Source organism: Myotis daubentonii, chromosome 3 (assembly GCF_963259705.1).
Source record: "Myotis daubentonii chromosome 3, mMyoDau2.1, whole genome shotgun sequence".
NCBI lineage: Eukaryota > Metazoa > Chordata > Mammalia > Chiroptera > Vespertilionidae > Myotis > Myotis daubentonii.
The window spans coordinates 100,090,536-100,106,146 of record NC_081842.1 but is presented as its reverse complement, the minus strand read 5'-3'; the positions used below and the strand labels follow the sequence as shown (position 1 = coordinate 100,106,146).

At 36.0% G+C, this 15,611-nt stretch overlaps 1 protein-coding gene across 7 annotated transcripts in view; it reads left to right on the top strand.

Annotated features, from left to right (window-relative positions):
* Positions 1 to 15,611, top strand: part of ROBO2 (roundabout guidance receptor 2) — a 690,593-nt gene that overhangs the window by 435,375 nt on the left and 239,607 nt on the right. The window lies entirely within an intron of this gene.

The following is a 15,611-nucleotide window of genomic DNA, read 5'->3' as shown; positions in this document are numbered from 1 at the left end:
ATCTGTTTATATTTTTCTAAATCAAATAATATAGACAAAAATGAACTGCTTTCCCTGATATAGCAATGATAAATATTTTATTTCAAATAATTTATTAGAAAGCTGATTAAAATGTCTTTTTAAACCAAGTAAATACTTAAAAATGTTAAAAATAGCTGTTTTTTTAAAGAAATTAATTTTTATAAAAAAAATCATATTTAGAGGCAATTTTAAATACAGGTGTAATAGCTTCAAAAGATGTTTTCCTCCTAAAGTCTACCTATAAAGCTGTATCCCCATGTTAACTAGCTTGAAGACAGATATTAATAGTATGCTCAATCTGTAATGCATCCGTTTAGCACTATTGATCTGCTAAAAAATGAAGGTAAACTAAGCAAAAGCCAGTTTTGATATCAAATGAATGATGTATTGATTCCATCTGACAATGCTTTGTCCACAGATCAATGTAGATGTGCAGCACAGAACAGTTAAGAATGAAACAGGGTGGGCAAAGGTCATGGAAGCAATGGGGCATCCCAGATTACTGGAGACCATAAAATGAACATATCTTTAAGTTCATCTTAGAGGTGTTTATAAAGGAATTCATTAGGTTTAGAGAGCAAAAAATTCACAGCCTAAGTTAATGACTGAAACACCATACCGGATTCATAGGAGCCACTTATAAGAAGTCAAAACTCACTTCTTAATTAAGAATGACTTTGTAGTGAGTTTGTGAGATAAAGGCATTATATGAACTCAGTCTTGCTCTCATTCCACCATATCATTTCTGTTAAAACCTTTTTCCAATTCCACTTGTCATTTTCAAATGTCCTCAAGTATATAATCCTCTGGGAACCAAAGGGCTTGTATATTTTTTGGTCGCCTTCAAGTAATATTAGACTAGGCATACATTCTTTAAAACTGACAAGAAAATTTAATGTGGAACATGTAATAGCCTATTAATACATCTCTTGCCTTTTGTGATATTGGCTACCATCAGGTTGACTCCCTTCCAAGAAGAACCATTTGCTAGAACTTATAATCCAATCCTATCTAATAAAAGAGAAACATGGTAATTAGCATACGTCCGCTACCCTTCCCCTTGGCTAATCAGGGTGATATGCAAATTAACTGCCAGCCAAGATGGCGGCCGGCAGCCAGGCAGCTTGAAGCTAACATGAGGTTTGTTTGCTTCAGTGATGGAGCAAACCAACGTTCCCCGCCTGCCTTGCCAGCCTCTGAGCTTGCAGTTTGAAACATTGTTACAAATATAGAAGCTAAACAAAACCCCAGTAACCTGCTTTCAGTGAGCCCGGATCTCAGAGCTGGAGTTGATACAGTGTTTCGATTATAGAACACAAACAAACCAGATACCTGCTTTCAGCAGCAGAGCCCTCAGAGCTGGAATCAGAGTTAAAGCTGGCCCAGAATTAAAAAAAGAAAAAAAGGAGCAGTTGGGAGCTTCAGTCACCCGCCAGCTTGAAAACAGCCCTCAGCCCCTCACCCAGACTGGCCAGGCACCCCAGTGGGGACCCCCACCCTGAAGGGTGTGTGACCAGCTGCAAACAGCCATCATCCGCGCATCCAGGATGGCCAGGCACCCCAGTGGGGACCCCCACCCTGATCCAGGACACCCTTCAGGGCAAACCAGCCGGCCCCCACATGTGCACCAGGCCTCTATCCTATATAGTAAAAGGGTAATATGCCTCCCAGCACCAGGATCAGCAGAGCCACGAGGCCTCCTGGCACCGGGATCAGCGTGACAGGGGGCAGCGCCCAAACCCCCTGATCGCCCTGCGGCTCTGTGTGTGACAGGGGGCAGGGCCACAACCGCCCTATCCCCCCTACTCTGTTCGTGACAGGAGAAGGCGCCCCAACCCCCTGATCAGCCCTGCTCTGTGCCTGATAGGGGGGAGCTCCCCAACCTCCTGATTGCCCTGCGGCTCTGTGTGTGACAGGGTGTGGTGCCCCAAACACCTGATCGGCCCTGCTCTGTGTGTGATAGGGTGCGGTGCCCCAACCCCCCTCCCCACGGGCCCTGTTTTGTGTGTGACAGGGGGCGGCGCCCCAGCCCTCTGATCGGCCCTGCTCTGTGTCTGATAGGGGGGAGCTCCCCAACCCCCTGATCACCTTGCGGCTCTGTGTGTGACAGGGTGTGGCGCCCCATCTCCCTGATCGGCACTGCTCTGTGTATGACAGGGTGTGGTGCCCCAACCCCCCCCCCCCCCACAGGCCCTACTCTGTGTGTGTGACGGGGTAGAGCCATAACCTCCCCATCGGCCCTGCCCTGAGTGTGAGAGTGGCGGTGCCCCAACCCCCTGGTGGGCCCTGCTCTGTGGGTGATAGAGGGCGACGCCCCAACCCCCTGATCTGCCCTGCTCTGTGTGTGACAGGGGTCAGTGCCCCAACTCCACTATCGGCCCTACTCTGTGAGTGACAGGGGGGAGCTCCCCAACCCCCTGATGGGCCCTGCTCTGTGCATGACAGGGGGAGGTGCTGGCAACCTCCCCATCGACCCTGCCTTGAGTGTGACAGGGGACGGTGCTCCAACCCCCCAATCGTTCCTACCCTGAGCATGACTGAGGGTGGCATCACAACCTCCTGATCCCCCCTGCTCTGTGCATGATGGGGCAGCGCCCCAACTCCCCAATCAGCCCTTGCTCTGAACCCAACCAGGGGCTGCACCTAGGGATTGGGCCTGCCCTCTGCCACCTGGAAGCAGGCTTAAGCCAGCAGGTCGTTATCTCCTGAGGGGTCCCAGACTGCGAGAGGGCACAGGCCGGGCTGAGGGACCCCCCTCCCCCCTGAGTGCGCAAATTTTTGTGCATCGGGCCTCTAGTTAGTTCTATATAAATCTTGAACTTTTAAGTAGTTATTCATTTAGTTAGTTAGTTAGTTAGTTAAATATATATGATAGAAATATTGATTGGTTGCCTCCTGCAAATGCCCCTATCAGGGCCCGGGCTGGGAAGGAGCCTGCAACCAAGGTGTGTGCCCTTGACCAGAATCAAGCCCTAAACTATATAGTCCCCAGGCCAACATTCTAATCACTGAGCAAAACAGGCTTAGGCTTAATTCTTTCTTTAAAATATTTTTCCTTTATTACTTTGAGCGTATGCCTGTATTATGACTTTGGATTTAATTCTTCAATTAATGTGTATCCTACAGCTGTGCTTGGTTTTTGAGAGCCAAATGTGATTCATAATATAGTTGCTTCTTAAGTTTGCAAATCTATGTTTTTATATATTACCTTTAGATTTTCTTAAGTTTCAGGTTTTAAAAAATCAAACATATCATGCTGGGTTGATGAAAAGTTGAGAGATGGAAGAAATACTTCCTAGCATAATCATAAAGTAGTAATTCATCAGATTGCCAACTCTTCCCCCTGTGGAATAAAATTTAATATGCTGTAGTGAAATATATAAATATGGAAAAAAATTCTTATTACATAGACTTAAATACTACACTATAGAACCAAAGAAGGCTATCTGCAGCATCATAGCTTTGGAAAAAATACCTACCACAAACTTTCTTTCTGCCCCTTCCCTAGATTTTATTTTCAAGAACCTGTTACATTTCAAGAGCAAAACTAGGTGTCAGCCTGTATCAATATTGCTACTTTAGAAATAAAAACACTATATTTTATAAATTATTCAAATAAGCATGTCTTTGGGTGTTTTAAAGTTTCTAATATGAGCACATGTGATCTTCTGAGGTGATTCAAAAAGAACATGGAATCTGTTGTATTATAGAAATTCTGGATTTCAGAATAAAATCCTATATACTAAAACCCTAATATGCAAACTGACCTATTAGCTGAACAACCTGCAGAATGACCGGTCGATGGTGTGCACTGACCATCGGGGGCAGATGGTCAATTTTTGTGCACCGGGCCTCTAGTGTGGTCAATAAAAAGCCTAATTTTTCATAATGATGGCTGTAATATACCTGTTAATCCATGGCTTTGTCCCTCTGATTACTTTTATATGTCATTTTACATTTTTCTTTGTATTGAATACCAAAATTCATTGAGATAGTCTAGATCTAAATAAAAGTTAGATACCAGCACTTCCTATTGACTATTCTTCAAATAAATATGACAATTTTGCATTTACAGTAATAAAGATTTCTTTTTATAATGAGCTTAGGGAAGCTTTCTTTTTACTCTATTAGAAGTAAGATAAATGATAAAAGGATAAATTCACTGAGCTATAGTAATGTAAACATTTGGCTGTTTCCTGTGTTTTATAATTGGATAAAATATCTTAAAATTTTCCTAAACCTCAATGCTATGTGAAATCCCAATTTTTATTTACTATTTATTCTTTCCAGAGGAAGAAGGAAAGTTTCAGCCTAGTGTACAATCTGATTCTGGTCAGTTTCTTCTGGATCCATTTTTTATTTCCACTATTGTGAATTCTCCAGGAAACTCCCTCTTGAGAAATATTTGAGGTAGTGGGAGCAGTTGGGAGGGGAGGCCCTTGAATTGAGGTCCCAGATCTAGGAAGAGCCCTAAATTTACCTTCTGTTCTTCCCATTTTCCCCTTTTCTTGCCATAAATCTTTTTATGTTTTTCAAAATCTGTGTGATTCTTTTTGGCAAAGATTTTTTATGGAGTGTGGAAAATCAGGCTTTAATGGGGAAGATGACAGTGAAAACTGTGGAGAGGTGGCTAGAGGATTATTTGGTGAGTCATCCTATCTGTGTACATGTTCTCTTTCATTCTGGGGCATGACCCATGTGACTTTGATTGTTCAACTAGTTTGATAATAGAGAAGCTCTTTCCATTTTTTTCTTTGGTCTGAGAATTGCATCCTTAAATTTAATTCCAAAAACATGTTTTGACTTCTGCTGTGCAAATCATAATGTTTTCAAGAGTGACAGGAGCGTGGGTGCATATGTGTGTATATGCCTGCATGTGGCATAAAGTAATATATAGGATAAAGTAAAAATAGGATTACAATTGTATTAAAGAATACCAATACTTTTCATTTAACACTGTTGTAAGGCAGACCTTAAAAGCATTTTGGAGGGATTAAAAATAAGAGATACTAAAAATATATATATATATATATATATATATATATATATATATATATATATATATATATTTATGTATGAGTTTAAATAAGGAAATAATTCCTATATAAAATGAGTTGCAATGCATAAGAAATCAGTATTCCAAGACATCTGTGTGAGCAAGGCCTTTGGGATCAAACTGAAGAAAAATGATTACCAGGAGTAAAAGTTTCAAGATTAATGTCTTTGGTAGAGGTTTTCAAAGTGACATTATTTTTTACTCTTGCAGAAAACTAACTTATAGTTTCTAAACTTTAAACATCAATTTTGGTGAATAAGATGAAACATGCTAAAAGAATGCTACTTTATCCTACTGTTTATCAATTAAAAGAAAACACATTTTAGAATGATAATTTTTGCTGATGCTTATAAATATTTGTTTATGGGTTAAGGAAAGCTTTAAAATATTTTAAATTTGAGTTTTTATTAAAGTTTAAACACAAAACATTTTATAATTGATTTATAACTATTAGTTAAAATATGAGAATAATATAAAATTTATAATCATGTACTGCTGCATTCTGCTTTTTTCCAGTTCACCTATAGAGTATGGCCATTATGCAAAACCATCCCATAATATAAGAGATAACACTAATTTTTAAACATTTTTCAACTAATGAAAACTTTTTCAAAAGCAGAACTCAAACATATCAAATATAATTAAACAGTATTTTAAACCATATGATTACAAATGTATGAGAGCAAGAATCCAAAATGAATGGATATCCAAATAGTCTACAGTACAACTTCATGTTGATATGAATGTTCTGTCATTTGGTTTTGGTAAAATAACTCTAGCACTGTAATGTGTTATTATCCCATGTAGCACATATTCCTAATCGTAAACTGACCTTACCAGAGTTTAGATGGTAGCATTCTCATTTGTACCATTATACAAATGAATAAAGTTCACGTTTTCTGTTTGTTTGTTTTTTACAAGTGAACACGCTTAAACAAACAAACTAAAGATCATAAAGGTAAATTACAAGCCCCTGATTCAAGATTCATGATAATATAATGTGTATGAATGTCCTGTATCCAGTGTCTGAAGTAGTTTTGCTAACTTTACAATACTATACAAATATAGCACTACTAAGCACTTTAATTTTACATTCAATTCTTGGGAAGAGTTTGAGACTAAGCTCTGATGCAGGTCAGTTAAAGGAGCAGTACATAGAGGGATTTTCCAATTGGGGTTTAGGGCTGTATCTTAGTGCATAATATTTTAATATACTTAAAAAGTTAAAAAGAAATTTAAAATAAAATTCAAATCTAATATTGTTCAAACTGTTAGATACTTCTGTGGAATGCTAGAGTTTGAGTTGATAAAGTCAGAAGAAAAATAAATGTAAATTCAAAGGTCTCATTTTTGCTTTAATAATATTTTTATAGCTCAGAACTGTTTATAGAACCATTTTCTTTTTTTTTTAATATATATTTTTTTATTGATTTTTTTTTTTTACAGAGAGGAAGGGAGAGAGATAGAGAGCTAGAAACATCGATGAGAGAGAAACATCGATCAGCTGCCTCCTGCACATCTCCCACTGGGGATGTGCCCGCAACCCAGGTACATGCCCCTGACTGGAATCGAACCCGGGACCCTTCAGTCTGCAGGCCGACGCTCTATCCACTGAGCCAAACCGGCCTCGGCTATAGAACGATTTTCATACATTATGTTTTATAATCTTCCAAAATATTTATCAGATATATAAGATAGGGTGGTTATTATCATTTTTTTTTTGTCAGAAGAGGAAACAGTTTCAGAAGAAAAATTAATTCAGCTTGACATGGATTTTTCCTCCTTTGAAATCTAAGATTTTCAAAATTTTGTTCTATACGGTACATCATTTGCATATTTTGGCCCATGAAGTAGTCTACGTTTCACTGTTAATGTCAAAGCAGTACAGTTCCACTCAATTTTGTAATGATCAAGCACGCTCTCAGAATAATATTGGAGGATAAATGTCTGTTCTTTTGGAGTTCCTTTGTTCTTTTGGAACACCAAAAGAACAGACATTTGAATTTTATGAAATAAAAGGTCATTTTAAGAAAAAATACCATTATTCTCTTCATTTTTCCTCCAAAACATTTTACAATGTTCTTGTAAGACACTAATACAAATAATTTATAATTTAACACCTTAATAATTTTTCATATTAAAAGAATTTAGGTCCTCTGACTTTATTTGGAGAATCCCTCTCTCTTTTGTCCATGCAGTTGTAGCCATATCCCTGGCAGGCAAACTTAGCATTAAGATAGCATGTTGGACAAAAGGAGGAATGAAGGTAATGCCATGAGTTATTTAATACAGAGCTCCCCTCTCACACCAAATCTTAATTTCTTTCTTTAGTCCTATGTCACTGTTACCAACTTCTCAGACTTCTAAAATATTCTGTGTATAGAATCCAAGGCTGTGTACTTCTGAAATCAAAGATAATATTCCTTATTATTTTCACCTCTTTTCTCCTGATTATTTCTGTATTTATTTTTAGTTATTATTGTCTTCACCTTCATCTTTGATTTTAGGTCTTCTATGTACTCAACATTTCCCTCTAAACTTGACATAAATTCAAGAATACAGCTGAGTAGAATTTTAATATTCCTATTTCCCCTTCCTATACATGTATTTGCATAAATTAGTTTAGGTTCATGCATTTATATACTTTATTAGAAAAACTAACCTCCTAATTAATACAGAAGATGAGTTTTTAAGAGATTATGGGATTTTTATGGAGCTTGATAGATCTGAGTATGTAATTATTCTCTTGCTCTGATTAGCTGGATATGTGAGCATAAAACTTTCATGTTTTCATGGATGTTCTGTATACATTAACTCATGTCTCCATGCAAGCATCCTTAATAACTCCTGAGTGTTATACAACTTTCTGTCTGTTGGTGTTTATTAGTATCCCCTTTGACCGAAACATTAGATTTTGTTATATTCAGTTAATTGAAACTAACACTTTGATACCCAGAGAAGTTTTAAGGAGGAAGAAAAAGGTGCGAGTATTCACGGGAATTTTTATTTAGCAGCATTTTCTTTCCACAAACATTTGCTACTTGTATAGTAGAGACTCTGAGTGAATCAAATATAAAATCCTATTTTGGAAAGGGGTGGCTGTTACTCTTGAAAAGAGCCCATCTCTTCATCTTGAGCTCTGGGAGTGAGGTAAGAGCTTTATTTAAGTTGTATAATGTACAGCGGAAGCACCTGCATTTCCTATCTGATTCGCTAGTATCTCTAGTGAGGAACTGTCAGCTGAACCACCACCTATGTCTGCTGTGTCAGGAGATCCTTACTAAGTGCTGTGACTGAATCAGGACAGGCCCTGTCTGCCGTGCAGTGCTTTTTAGTTCCCAAAACTAAGCTGCTTTGGCATTCTCATGCTTTCACTGGCATATTGCCATTTTTTTGGCAAATAAAAATCAGCAAGTGATTGATGTGCCACACCAGCCTGATGACACCTCCTGCTGTACCGCTGGCATATTTTGCTTCTTCCTTAGATACAGCCTTTTCAAGGACTCAAATAATTGAGTGTCTTAAGAGGACTGACGTGAAAGCAGGAAGATGGGCACCTGGCTTCTGGCATCATTATTCACTCTGCATTGATAGTGGAAAGATACATTTTCAAAATTATAATCCTTTTTATTTAAGAAAAATATTTAAAAATTAAAACTATTTCAAGACCACTAGAAACCAGTTAAATGACCATAATATTTAATATTTATTTGGTTTAATGTGAACATGTTAACTGCCCACAAAAGATTCCCCTCCCCCAATAATTATATGTGTTGTTTCATACTCTCAACCTTAAGTGTTCATACAAAAATGTTCCTAGATGCTACCTAAATGTGATCTTTAACCAAAACTCATAAAAGAAAAAGAAGACTCTTTTTCTTTTAATTGTAAATAATTTTGTGATTGTAAATAATTTTGTAAAACAGGATGAGGTACTTCGTAAGTTTGTTCAGGAAGTCTCTCAATAAGATGAATACACAATTTAAGGACACACATAAACCTAGCTTGATAACTGGGAAGCTAGTGTTTCCATGGTAAGTTTCTTAGAAAAAATAAAGTCATGTTTTTGTTTAATTAATTGCACTAGAATAGAAAGGTAACAGTTGCTTTTCAACAATTTAAAAGCATGCTTTTGCAAATTTTAAAATATCAAAACTAGCTTTTCTTTGAAATATAAGCCATAGGAACACGTGAGACTATGGCTAATATACTGCACAGATAAAATAATTACTGAGGATGACATGTAGTAATTGGGTCTGTAACTCCAATTACCCCGAGGCATTGACTCATGTAGACTTATGCCTTTATTCATCAGGTAAGCTTTTCTGCAGAAATAAATCCAGGGTATCTTCCCTTGAATTCAAGGATTCCACAAACTCTCCCCTCTAGAGAACCAGCAAGAAATCAGTAGGTTATTTGCTAATTCCGAGCAAAATTTGTATTGATTTTTTTCTGTCTCTCTAGTTGATGTTAATAGCATCATACTTCAGGCCACTAAATACTTTTAGCTCCATCTAATTGTCAAAGAATCACTTACTAAGACAAAATTGTGGACATCAAATTCTTTCTCTCTCTCTCTCTCTCTCTCTCTCTCTCTCTCTCTCTCACACACACACACACACACACACACACACACACACACACACACGTGCAAACATACACAAAGAAAATGGTGGCACAGGCAATTAATATTCTGTTTCTTCTCTATCTCCTATAGTAATATTTCCCATGTGTATTATAGAATTAGAAACCAATAATAATTCTAAATGGTATTTATACCACTATATCACTATCTTGCCTTGTCTGATTTAATTGCTGGGCAAATATTAATTTCTCATTTCACTCCAATGTCACTGTCACAAAAAAGCATAACAAAAAACAAATGCATGTGCAAATCTGTTCATTATGTTGTAACATCTTTTGAAGTATAATGTAAGGAGCATAATTTTTGTGGGGTTTTTTTTTTGGTTGTTTAAAACAGAATGTAAAAACAGGCATTGCATATTTTTTCATGTGGTTTTTAGTAAAACAAAACTATTTCCATATATTTTGTACTATTCATTAGCAGAGTATTTTAAATTAAAGATGCATGTCCATTCTCTGCAATGATACACACAACCATTGCTCAACAAATTTGACTAAATTCAGTGCAATATCGCTGTGGAGGAAACAGAAAACAATTTTTTGGATGCTCGTGATAGGCTCCTACATGGGAAAGCTAATCCTCTCATGGCCCCTAAATAGTTGTTAAAACCAATGTACCTCATCTTTGACATCTGTTTAAGCAGAATTAATCCATTTTAAATTCCAAATCATTTTCCCTGTGACAGAATGTACTAAATGAAGCAAAATGGTTTGGGGAAATGAGGAAGTGTAAACAAGCCAATTAGATGCCCTTTAAATTCATGGAGAGGAAGCGTTTTCTCAAAGAAAAGTGAGATCCAACTTTGAAAAAGGAAAACCTGCTCATCCATTGCTGTTTGAAGGAATTTCCTCCAAAGTATATGGAGATTTAAATTGACACTATGCCCAGACATCTCCATAACAACAGCATGGTCACTTAGCAGTATAGCTAGACAGTCGATGAGTCGTATCTGTCCTTGTATATAATGGATGAAGGCGCCATTAATATGTTTGATGAAGCTTGTGGTGCTGAGAAACATGGTGTTCTGATTGCCAAGTGCTGGGATAGTCTACATTTGTGCTTTTGTTTCTGCCCATTAATAATGATGAGGTTCTTAAGTATTATCGTTGGATTGTTAACATCTGTTAAATTCTGGGAACATAGAAAAATAAATTTTTAAAACAATGTTTTTATACACTAAACTCAAGTTTAACATGATAGACTTCACTTAGTTCTATTACTCTGCCATATAAACCAATATAGTCTGCTTATGGAATATTTGGAGAGACCAGTAGATCCCAAATGGACCTTGTAAATTATATTTTTAAAAATTGGCATCACACCTTGCTTGGGAAGGAGTTTGTATCGTGGGTAGTATTCCTTTGAACTAATGATCAGTTTTCTTTAAATTAAAAGTAACATTGAGATCTGCTTGTTCCAAAATTAAATTTCACTAATTGAGAAGTTCTAGTGAGCAACAACACAATAAAGAAAGAGAGAATCCATGTTGTTAAACCTTTATGTTTTGGTTGTCTTATTTTTAATTATTTTTTAGTTTTTTCTATGGAAAATTGTAAGAGATAGAGAAAAGTGCCTGCAATGTTGAACTATTTAAATCGAGTATGAGAGAAATATCCTGTTGAATATAAACTCTTGCTTCTTGTACATAAATATTACAAAGTGACACATTAATTTTTTAAGTATGGTGGAGGGTTTGCGAAGATGGGAATAATAATCCTTCATCCCTATATTTATACTCCTTACAAGGTGACTATGTCACTTCTATCAAGAGGAGGAATTCATTTATCTTGAATATGGGCTGGTCTTGTGACTTATTTTGACCGATAGAATGCACTAGAATTGATATGCTGAACCAACATCTCTTGGGGGCCCTGCTGTTTCAACATTTGACTTTTGGGAACATTGATGCTACCATGTGAAGTAGCTTGGCCTACAACAGCAATTTTCAACGGGTGTGCCACAAGAATTTTAGAACATTCACTACTTGACTATTTACTAGTAGACAGGGACACTGACCTCTAGTTTGTAAAATATATATATATATATATGACAACAGCCAAATACTGCAAAGAGCTGCCCCCTGTGAAAAAATGTAAATGATAGCTTTTGGTGTGTCAGGTTCACAAAAAAGATATTTTTCGGTGTGCCACAGAATTTTAGTAATTAGTTTATGTGTGCCATCACATGGAAAAGGTTGAAAATCACTGGCCTAGACCCCTTGAGGTAAAGACGCCAAGTGGGGACAGTTACCCAATCATACAGCTATACAGCCGTCCAGTGACCACAGCCAGCACCAACTACCTAGAAATGTAGATGAGACCATCTTTGACCATCCAGCCCTATTAAAGCCCTAAGCAAAGATCAGAAACACCGCTTAGTGAAGTTCAGCCCTCATTGTTGACCTCACAACTGTAAGCCAATGAAATAGTTGTTGCAAACTATTAAGTCAGCTTTTTTTAAGTCATTCAATTTTGAGATGGTGAGGCAGCAATATTTAATTGATGCATATACCCCTTAAGAAAAAGGGCAGCTATTGGTGATGTTTATGTGCCTTACACCCAGTAGAGTAAGACAATCCAGTGAAATAAAATTAGTTGAAACTTTGGTTCAAAAGAATGGCAACTTCAGTGGGCAATTGGGCAACAATTAAAACTTCATCACTTACTGAACTTTAAGTCACTTCTGTCCTCTGACTGAATTCTGGGCTTAAGAGCAGCATTAAGTTTTTCTTCATAAAATTACTTATAACTTACAGGGTTTTTACCTGTTTATACGCAGATGTATGTGAAAATAAATAATCTGAGGAAATGTGAATAAAATTCATCTATAATATATTTCATTTAATATGGTTATATTGTTTTATTTAAAGTACCAAATCATTTATGACTATTTAAAGATATCTATAAAATGTTTATAAGTATCTTAGCTCTATAAAGTAAGTTTTGTGGTTTTATTTGTCATCAAATTAAATGTAAATATTTCTAAGAATATTGGGCATTCAATCATATATGTCAGTTGATTTAATAATAAAGATATAATAATAAACATACTAAGTGCTATTTTATGATTGTTTTAGAATTAACATTGATTAAATATTCTATTCTGTATCTCAAAATTTATTAAAATGTATAAAAGAAAATTTGAGCTTGAAGTTCATAGCTTGTAATCACTTTTAGTGACAAGCAAATAGTTAAGATTATAAAAACAAAATAGAGGTAAGAAGGAAGAAAGGGTATATGTTTTTAATTTTCATCTTTGAATTAAAATATAAAGGTGAGTGAATTTTTATGTTGTTGGATACAGAATTAGATTGTCAAATATATTTTTAGAGAGGTGAAGAGATAATATGTGTGCTGTAAAGTTTGTAAGTATTTGAAATATGTTGAAAGGGGCTTTTTCTTTATTTACCAAAAAAGTGTTAATTTTAATCATAGAGAGGACAGTTTTCATTGTTTTATTCAAAAAAGAAAGAAAGAAATCTGCATTTTTCATTAAAATCTCCATCAGCCACATTTCCATTAGAGTTCACTGAAAAATGACTCATAAAACCAACAATTTTATGCATCAGGTGACAGGTTTTGACAGAAACAGCCTGCAGTTTTTGTGACATGCTACATTCTGAATGCTCAAACTGTGTGATTAGGTGTGCTTTATATGAGTTCCACGTGCTTAGCTAGCAAAATCTGAGTTTATTTGTACAAAATTATTCAAGTGAAAAGAATGGTGTTTTCATGTAAGGAAAGTCAGACCTCAAAGAGTCCAGAGGGGATTGCTGGCCTTTTGTTAGCAGGTGAGCAGTTCTAGCTCTGCTCACGGCAAGGCGCAGACCTTCTTGGTAAGCACAACAGGATTTTTATTTTCAGCAGACACAAAAATAAAAATAATGAATCCCGCCATTTGACTGAGTAATTTTGTTTGTTTGTTTCAGCTTCTTTTAGTTCAGCTCTAGTGAAAGAAAAATCTTCAAGTCTCCTGTGACTATATTTAAAAAAATGTTCTAAATTAGTGATGTGTGTGTCAGAGCTTTTGTTTACACATATGAGAAATGTCTGGTTGCTAATTCTAGAGACACTTTTCTCTGGGCATATTTTAGAATAATGGTATTGAAGAGTAAGCTAGTTTTTATTTAGAATTGAGAATCCAGTGTTAACGTGTACAAATCGACTTTTCACACTTTGTTGTTGAATGAGACAACCCACTCCTTGTTGTGAACATGGGATATTAATCCTGTAACTTAAACTAAAATAAACCATTTTCTTGTAAGGGAAGTGAAAAGAGTACTTGCTTTAGAGAGAAAGAGCTCTTGATTTCCAACTCTAAGCTTCATGACATTAGAAAAGTCAGTTTCTGAAACTCAGAAACATAAGTCTTTGAATTGGAGATAATCTCTTGAAAAGTGATGTGCGTTTTAGAGGTTAAAAACCCAGTATGGTGCTTATTGGATAATAAATATCCCCCAAATTATTATTATTTTAGAACTGGTATGTGTAATAAATTTTAATTTTAATTTCTTTGATCTCAGGAACTAACATGAAAACTTTAAATATTACTTGCGGATACTTACATATGTGATTTTTAGTTTTTCAGTATCAAAGATAACAGATTATGTATAATAAGTCTAAAGGCTTTATCTTTTAGAGGGGTTAGAGATTTCCTTGTGCTATTCATATACTGAAGCAAGGAACAGGTGAATATGCTGGAAGGAAAATACCTTTGTATTTTTACATATTTAGAATCACTTTTGAAATAATAGATGGCATTCAACCTGAGTAACTAGAGAATCTATTTTTGATTCTTGTTAATTAAAACAGGGAGTATTGGGAAACATGTTGAATTCACATTTGAAATTCTACACAGTTAAAGAGGATGTTCCAAGCCCCATAGTTGCTTTAAAAAATATATTACATTCAGCATTGAGTTTCAACAGTTATATTATTTAGTGTAATTTTTTTTCAAAAATTCTAAAATATTTGAGAACAGTTCTGGGTCTCAGAGGACATTAGAACAGATGCCATGGAAGTGGATTTCTTTATGTTCTAATTCCCAGTTATATCAACATTTTCTTCAATGGCTTGAAATTCAGTGTAGAAAACTTTTACTTAGCAACATTTATAATTTCTGATTCTCTCTGTTGAATTCCTTTGACTTTTGAAGTTTTGAAAAGATCCCTAGCTATAAAAATTTAAATTTTCAACTGCTATGTTAAAATGATCATCCAAAGTTCACACACACACACACACACACACACACACACACACACACACACCTTTTCTCTGAACTCCTGTTTTTCACTCTCTAGGTCGCATACCCTTGGCCTAATGTCCTCATGACAAGAGAGTATAGCTGTTACAATGAAAGCCTACAGGGTCCATGTATGTTTTGGCTCAACATTGCATTACCCAATACTAGCACAATGCTTGCACGCAATTGGGTTTTATTTACTATTTGTTAAGTGGATAAATGAGAAGATCATCATAAGATCTCACTCTGAAATTTGAGAATTCCCTGATTATCAGTCAAGATGTGCTAAGTCTATTTGATTTCTTTCTTCCCTTCCTCCTTATTTTGTGTCTTTCTTCCACGCTCCCTCTTTCCTCCTCCTTCTTCCTGCCTTCCATAATTCCCCCTAGAAAAACAACAACAGCTTACTGAATTACATTTTATGGGAAAACTTTTTAAAAGTTAATTCATAGGCAAAACAGTGAAGAAATCATCCTTGAATATCCTTCAAATCATCCATAAAGTATCATACTGATTAACACAATCAGAATAGTGAGATGTTCACATTACACGTAGAAATGGAGACTCAGAGAATAGATTTCTAAACCCCATTTCATAGGAATAGTGTTTGAAACTGACTGAATTGTGGAAACACAGTAGAGTCTCTCT